Raw genomic sequence first — 8,744 nt, forward strand, 5'->3', positions numbered from 1 at the left:
ACCCGAGATCCGCCGGTTTTGACACCGACATTGGTGCTTTCATTAAGAGTTCCTCTGTGTCATCACCTTTAGGCCTGATGGCTTCTTCGATCATCAACCACGACGCGGTCCAAGGTGAGACCTTTCTCCCCGGACAGATCTTCTTATTCGGCGGCTTCGCACTGTGGGCCAACTCGCTTGGCCATCTGGAGCAGATCGAAAGCTACGCCCCTGGCCATCAGGTCAGGTTTGGAAGCTTAAATTACACGGCCGACATCTGCGGGGACTTGATCTTCGACGGATTCGAGCCACGGCCGAGCGTGCCACACTGTCTCGATGGGCATGATCTAACTCTACCGCCGGACAGCGCCCAGAGTGCCGCTCAGGTGTCCGCTCCGATCATTCGCTCGGAGCCGACTGCGCTAGTCGGGGAGGGACGGTTGGACGCCGCCCTGGGAGCCGCAATCTCTATGGCGATAGAGCCGAATACTAGCCTAGTCCTTTGCAAGGCCCGTGACTCCAAGGTGCCGGACTCCGTTCCGGACTCCGTATATTCCACACCCCTTCCGATCGAACCTGATTGGGCTCCGATAATGGAGTTCACCGCCGCGGACGTCTTTCAGCACTCGCCCTTTGGCGATATCCTGGATTTACTAAAGTCTCTCTCTTTTCCAGGAGAGCCCTGGCCGGACTATGGTCAGCAGGGTTGGGATGCGGACAACGAAGAAACTTGAAACCCACCCACCACCCACTTTGTAGCCACTGTCGATGATCTAACCGACATGCTCGACTTTGACTTCGAAGACATCGACGGTATGGACGCCGATGAAGGAGACGACCAAGAACCAGCACCTATAGGGCACTGGAAAGTCACCTCATCATACGATGTATACATGGTGGACACACCTAAAAGAAATGACAACGAGGATCAAAAGGGCGCAACCAGGGATCGCTCCCTCGAAAAACAATCAAAGCGGCGGCGTACGTGCCACGCCAAGCCCCACCTTGACAAAGACCCAGCCATAGAGCAGGGCGAATCAACGGAAGATGAACACGCCATCGAGCAACCGCCCAAACAGGGCGGACAATCCGAACAACCCATCCCCGGGAAAGATAATAGCCCAGACGACCTCACGCCGGACAAATTGCTGGAACATCAGAACCTCCACCAAAGGCTCGTTGCCACTGCACCTAGCCTGAAAAAGCAGAAGCGGAGGCTCAAAACAGCGGAAGATGCACTCAGGATCAGATGGGGTAAAGTACTCAATACCGCACACAAGTACGGCAACAGTCGTCACACAAAGAGCTATCCGAAGCGGAAACAACTACCGGAATTTGATGAAGAGGCCATAGAGCCCCCACAGTCAAAAAATAAGGAAGCCACAAGGTCGGATAGACGACCCCATGATCGATCTCAAGCGACAAAGGGCGTCGCACTCAATACGGCGCGCGATCCGCCCAAGAATTCGCATAAAAAAACTGGCCCAACCAGATCCATCTATGGGCCAAGAAAGCAAGCTCCAGTGAGCAACGCAATGCAAAAAATATCCGAACATCGCGGCACACCTACATACAGGGGCGCCGCACATCCCCTATGTTTTACCGATGAGGTGCTGGATCATGAATTTCCAGCGGGATTCAAGCCCGCAAACATAGAAGCATACGACGGAACAACAGACCCTGGAGTCTGGATCGAGGATTATATCCTCCACATACACATGGCCAGAGGAGATGACCTCCACGCCATAAAATACTTACCCCTTAAGCTCAAAGGGCCAGCCCGGCATTGGCTTAAAAGCCTTCCCGAAAACACCATGGGAAGTTGGGAAGCGCTCGAGGATGCTTTCCAGGCAAATTTTCAAGGGACCTATGTCCGACCTCCGGATGCAGATGATCTGAGTCATATAACTCAGCAGCCCAGAGAGTCAGCCCGGAAATTCTGGAACAGATTCCTTACTAAAAAGAATCAGATAGTCGACTGTCCGGACGCCGAGGCCCTAGCAGCTTTCAAACATAGCGTCCGAGACGAATGGCTCGCCAGACACCTCGGCCAAGAAAAGCCAAAAACAATGGCCGCATTAGCAAGCCTCATGACCCGCTTTTGCGCAGGAGAGGATAGCAGGTTGGCAAGAAGCAGCACCAGCGACCCGAGCACATCCAAGCTCAGAGATGGAAACGGGAAACCGCGCCGTTACAAAGAACAGCGCCGAATCAAGGATAACAGCCCGATGAGCACGGCAGTCAACGCTGGATTCAAAAGCTCTCGGCAAAATCAGAAAAAGCTGCCACCCAAAGATGACAGGGACGAGCTGTCTAACCTCAACAAAATCCTGGACAAAATATGCCAAATCCACAGTACTCCCGGGAGACCTGCAAACCATATCCACAGAGATTGTTGGGTCTTCAAGCAGTCTGGCAAACCCAACGCCGAACACAAGGGACTCGACACACCAAGCGAGGATGACGACGCACCCCACAAGCATAACACCGGAGAACAAAAGAAGTTCCCACAAGAAGTCAAAACAGTAAATCCACTTCAGATGACAAAAGGGAAAAACAGAACGGCCCTTATGAAGACACGCGCCATACGGCCAGCCCCAGAGGAGCACCGCCACTGGTTGTTACAACCAATCACCTTTGATCATCAGGATTACTCCAGAGGAGCCCGAAACGCAGGCTGGACTGCCTTGGTCTTTAATCCGATTATTGACGGACTCCAATTTACAAAAGTGCTTATGGACGGCGGCAGTGACTTAAACGTGTTATATCAGGACACAATCCGCAAACTAGGGGTAAACCCAGCTATAATCCGCCATGGCAACACTTCCTTTCAAGGAGTCACGCCGGGTCCAGATACCCAAAGTATGGGTTCCCTTTCGTTAGAAGTCATGTTTGGCTCACCCGACAACTTCCGAAGCGAAAAGCTAACATTCCACATCGCCCCATTCGTAAGTCGCTATCAAGCGCTACTGGGACGTGAAGCTTTCGCCCGCTTTAACGCAATACCGCATTATGCATCCCTTACACTTAAAATGCCCGGCCCACGAGGCATCATCTCATTACAAGGGAATATCAATTGACCCCCAAAGTACGGGTAAAGGTGCAGCCGCCTGGACAACCACACACTAATCCAGCCCTACTATCCCGGACGCGGCTCGACGAGTCCGGCGTAAACATACATAGGCTTAATAGCCGCATAACCCTGTACAAGGGGCTCCGCGTGTTCACGCCAGGAGACAATACGGTCCATTCTTGCTCCAACTATATTTTGTTTATTTTAATATAGATTTCTCGCACGCTTATTTTTTACTAAGTTCCTCTCTTTCGCAGACGAACATCGTGCTACGCCCTTCCAGGATACGGCACAACAGAGACACAGGCGCAGACGTGCAGTAGGGACCCGTTTCAAGGATTCTTTTCAGATTAAAACCCTGCATAAACCTTTTTTACTGTCTCTTGTTGACAACATCCCCCGGTTTTCGCTATAACCAAGGAGGAGGTTGGCGTCTTGGCATGTGGCCACGCTAGAATTTTGCGCGTACCGGGACACCATGGGCTTTTTTTACCAAGGGCTCTATTTCGGCCCGTCTTCATAAAGACCGAATACCTTAGGGAGTGTTCGGCGTCGTGAGTTTGGCCTTATATGCATCAGCTCCGAATCATGTCTTTGGTCAAATGTTGGGTTTGCCCGGCTCCTGTGTTTTGCTGCCCTACGTTCCGTTACGTTGGCTAACGCGGCACTAGGAGAACTACTGCGATTGTGCCCCGGTTCGGCTAGGCGAGCACCTCAGTAGAGAAAGCCGAAAACAGACTGTCATGATATAGCGAGAGACTGGTCAACCACTCGATGACTCTCGAAATCTTTAGGACTCCTCCGCATTAACGAAGAACCGCTTCCCGGTCAGGCACACACGCGCCCCGAATTCGGGTGAGCGCGATGCCTTTAGGGGCTATTGAGTAGCCCCAATGTCAAACTCCTATGGCTAAGTGAAAGTGATAAAGTATTATAGTCCGGTTGCCTAGTTCACCGCGCTATCACCTCCTTTGTAGGACCAAGATGTTGGATTAAGTGTGAAAAGGCACCTTTTTTGCAAACACCCCCGCATTCTATGCGTGGGGGCTGAAGCCAAGGACTGCCATCTTTCAGGTTATATACACATATACATTAAAGGCCACCCAGGAGGCATCATAATTCTTGCAAGCAAAAGTATAAAAAGCCTTTATATTCTATAAAAATATTCGTTTTACAATAGTACACGCTATTCGAACACAACATCCTTCGAGCACTGCGACTCTATTAAACGAGCGCCATGAAGAACTTCCTCAAAGTAGTGCTTGGCAGGTACTCGGCTTTCGTCCGAATCCCGGGATGCAACAACACTGGCCTTCATATCCGCCCAGTATGTTTTGACATGGGCAAGAGCCATCTATGCGCACTCTATGCACGCCGACCTCTTCATTTCATCAGCATGCGGCACCGAACCAAGGAACTGCTACACCAAGCCAAAATAACTCTTTGGCTCCGGCTTCTCTGGCCACAGACGACTCATAACATACCTCATGGCGAGTCCGGATAACCTGTTCAGCTCTGCCCAGGCGGCCAAACGGTCGGATACCGAAAGTGGGCGTTCTGGATTGTGGAACTGCGACCAAAAAAGCTCTTCCAATCCATGGTCACCTCGGCCGCGGAAGTGTTCGGTCGCGTCTGCCGCACTAGCTGCCAAATCCAGATAAGTGTTTTCTGCACTCCACTGCCGGTCTAACAGAGCATACTTGGGGTCTCTGAACTTCATCTGCAGCATATAGGGCTTTCCAGCCGTGATATCTCCAGCCTGACGCAGCTCCTCCTTCATAGCTCTCATTGTAGAGCGAGTATCCTTGGCCTCGGCCGTGATCTTTTCAAGATCCTTCTGAGCCGCCTTATCTCCTTGTTCAAGAAATTTACAACGGTTAGCAGCATCCTTCAATTTTATAGCCATCTTGGCCATTACTCTCTTGCTCTGGCAATGAGCAGCCAGTTCGGCTTTTAGCTCTTCAGCCGCCTTCACGGCAGCCGCATCACTTTTCCTTGCTTGTTCCTTGGCTCGGGCAAGTTCCGCCCGAAGGTTCTCCACGGCAGCAACACTATCTGCATCAAGCACATATCTTATAAGGCACGCGCAGCAAACTCCTCTTATCAGATGTCTTTGGAACATACCTTGTGCCTCATCTAGCCGCTTATTCACAAGCGCAATGTCGGCATCCGCCACGTCAAGTTGCCGCTTTAGCTCGGCAGAATCATCAGTCCGGCTAGCCACCCAACGCCTCACCACCTTCATAAAACAGGTGACATATTATACCTGGGGTTATGATCCTCTGCGCACCGTCACTCTTGACGACACACAGAGTCTCAGGGGCTACTATTTATACAGGGCGCATTTAATATGCGGCTCTACCAAAAGGTACACCTTTTTACGTACCTCAAAGCCTGTTAGTAAACTCCTGGCAGCCTCTTACAATTCGCTTTCCGCGGATGAAATCCTTCCAATCACCGCATTCACCAACATACGGTGTTCTTCTGAGATGGACGCTCTCCCAAGAAGATCCTTCATCCCCTCCGACCGCGCACCAGAGGGTGTCGGATTATCCTGACGACCTTTTCCAGAGTCCGGACTTGGAAAAACCCGCCGAGACAACACCTCAGGGTCGCCTGCCTCGTGAGACGGTGCAACAAGGGGAGGCGTTTCGCTCTCTATCATCTCCGGACGAAGATCCCCTGAAGATGAGCTCTGCTGAGAAGGGTTGAGATCCGAACTGCAAGATAATATTTCGGTTATCTTCCTCAGAAATAAAACAGGAATGTCATTCATTATGGAACCCCTCCCTTCACTTACGGTTCGGGGGAGAGCGGGTCTCCTTGAGGGCGCAATTCGGTCGGGCGTTCTCCGGTGCCGAACCCTCTGGCGAAGATTTCTTCCCCCGTTTTGAGGCCGTCACCTCCGGGTCTTCAGAGACAGTCCTTTTCTTTCCCTGGTCAGGGGAATTTTTGATTCTTCCCTTCCTAACAGCCTCCTTCGTGGAGGCGGTAGCTCCTTGGTTCCCCCCTTCGCCTTCTGCCAAAAGCACGACCTCCAGCATCCTGGTAAGCATGGGATTCAGCGCGGTCTCGGGCAGGGGGGCTGGACACCTGATAAGCTTTGCCTTCACTATCCACTCCTGTTCAAAGGACAACTCTGTTAAGGGTAATTTTATGATCGAAACACGGGTGGCATGTCCAAATACGGAGCTACTTACTCGAGCGTCCGGGTGATTGCAGCTCAGACCTGCGTCCTCGGACAAATCCGGACACCTTGCTTGTGATCCGAAGAAAAATTTGTACATCTCCAGGGGCGTCGTGCCCATAAAGTGTTGGAGGACTCGCGGTCCTTCCGGGTTGAATTCCCACAGGCGGAGAGGGCGACGTTTGCAGGGCAGTGTGCGGCGAATCAGCATAACTTGCGCCACTACGGTCAAATTGATATCTCTTTCTAGAAGATCTCGAATGCAGTCCTGTAGCAAGGGCACGTCTTTGGGCGGCCCCCAGATAAGCCCTTCATTGACCCATGACGTTAGCCGTGGTGGGGGACCTGAGCGAAAAGTAGGTGGCGCCACCCATGTGGTGCCCCTAGGGGCTGTGATGTAAAACCAGTCTCGTTGCCATAAGCCGAACTCCTCTTGAAAAGAGCCCTCAGGCCATGGAGCGTCGGCCATCTTGCTTATTATAGCTCCTCCGCACTCAACGTGCTGCCCCTCGATCATCTTCGGTTCCACCTTGAAGGTTCTAAGCCACAATCCGAAGTGAGGAGTAATATGGAGGAAGGCCTTACACACGACAATGAATGATGAGATTTGGAGGATGGACTCCGGAGCTAAGTCGTGGAACTCTAGCCCGTAATAAAACATAAGCCCCCTCACGAAGGGATCAATCGGGAAGCCTAGCCCCCGAAGGAAGTGAGATGTGAACACCACGCTCTCACCGGGCTGGGGAGTGGGAATGGCCTGCCCTTGAGCAGGCAGCCTATGCGAGATTTCGCCGGTTAGATACCTGGCATCTCTCAGCTTTCGCACATCTTCTTCTGTAACGGAGGAAGGCATCCACCGGCCTTGAAGGTCAGAGCCGGACATCGTTAAAGGTCCGAAGCACCTAGAACTAGAGCTCCGGGTGTTGGAACTCGAAGCGAGGGGCGGATTCGATTGGATTTAAAAGAAAGGAGTCGAGCCTTGGTCTCTTTATAAAGGAGTTGAATACCAAGAGCCCTCCCTGTAACCGTTTGGGACTCGCTTTCAATTAGGGAGTCATACCAAAGGCACGGTTGGGTTACCCACGCCCATATTGATGCGAATCCCGGAATAAAGGGACACGATCTCTGCTTTGACAAGACGTGCCAAGGAAACCGCCTCGCTAAACGCGCTGAGGTGGAACAGTAAAACGATTCGAATAAAAGCCTCACAGTGGCGTGATGTCACGCTGCACAATACGTCAGCAGATTAGATTGGTGCAAATATTATTCTCTCTATGGTGGTATGTGGAACTTATTTTGCAGAGCCGGACACTATCCTTGTGTTCAAACATCTTCTATGAAGTATTCGGAGGAGGAACCTCTCTTGCAATGCCGAAGACAATTTGCGCGCTGGACTCATCGTCATTAAAGCCTGGTTCAGGGGCTACTTAGGGAGTCCTGGATTAGGGGGTGTCCGGATGGCCGGACTATGACCTTTGGCCGGACTCCCGGACTATGAAGATACAAGATTGAAGACTCCGTCCCGTGTCCGGATGGGACTTTCCTTGGTGTGGAAGGCATGCTTGGCGATACGATATGAAGATCTCCTCCCATTGTAACTGACTCTGTGTAACCCTAGCCCTCTCCGGTGTCTATATAAACCGGAGAGTTTTAGTCCATAGGACGAACAACAATCATACCATCGGCTAGCTTCTAGGGTTTAGCCTCTCTGATCTCGTGGTAGATCCACTCTTGTACTACCCATATCATCAATATTAGTCAAGCAGGAGTAGGGTTTTACCTCCATCGAGAGGGCCCGAACCTGGGTGAAAACATCGTGTCCCTTGTCTCCTGTTACCATCCGCCTAGACGCACAGTTCGGGACCCCCTACCCGATATCCGCCGGTTTTGACACCGACATTAGCCATCCATGAAACCATTCATCAGCAGGTGCGCCTTCAAAGTGCCACGATCAAACAGGTCCAAAAGGACTCCTTCCATGCATCTTGCACACGGGCATGTAATCCTAGTCCGATTATTTGCATACATGTCCATCACCGCAGATTGCATGTACCACTCCACCTTCCATCCACTCACCTTCATGACCGACTTGACGGTATAACAAGCAAAAGGGTTATAAAATAAATAATGCATGGATGCTTCAAAGTCATATAAAATTTTGGCATGACCTTGCCTAAAAATAGGACAAGTTGAGTTTGCTCGAAATTCACCGAAACGGAAATAAATCGACATTTCGGCAAAACATAAGCAACTCGAGGGCATGTCACACTTGCACAAATCTCTCCATATATATATATATACACATACATATAGGGTGGGCCTATTATGATAACACCCCTTAAGACCTTATTCTGCACACCAATCTCTTATTCTGCTAACACTTCAGCACTGCGCCAGTTACAGAAAAAACACCCCAAAACACAAAAACGAACTTCCCCCCACCCTATCCGACCTTCTTCTCTCTCCTCATAACTCATGCACCACCCGATCCCCAATTCCCTCACC

The sequence above is a fragment of the Triticum dicoccoides genome, chromosome 1B (assembly GCF_002162155.2).
Source record: "Triticum dicoccoides isolate Atlit2015 ecotype Zavitan chromosome 1B, WEW_v2.0, whole genome shotgun sequence".
Taxonomy (NCBI): Eukaryota; Viridiplantae; Streptophyta; class Magnoliopsida; order Poales; family Poaceae; genus Triticum; species Triticum dicoccoides.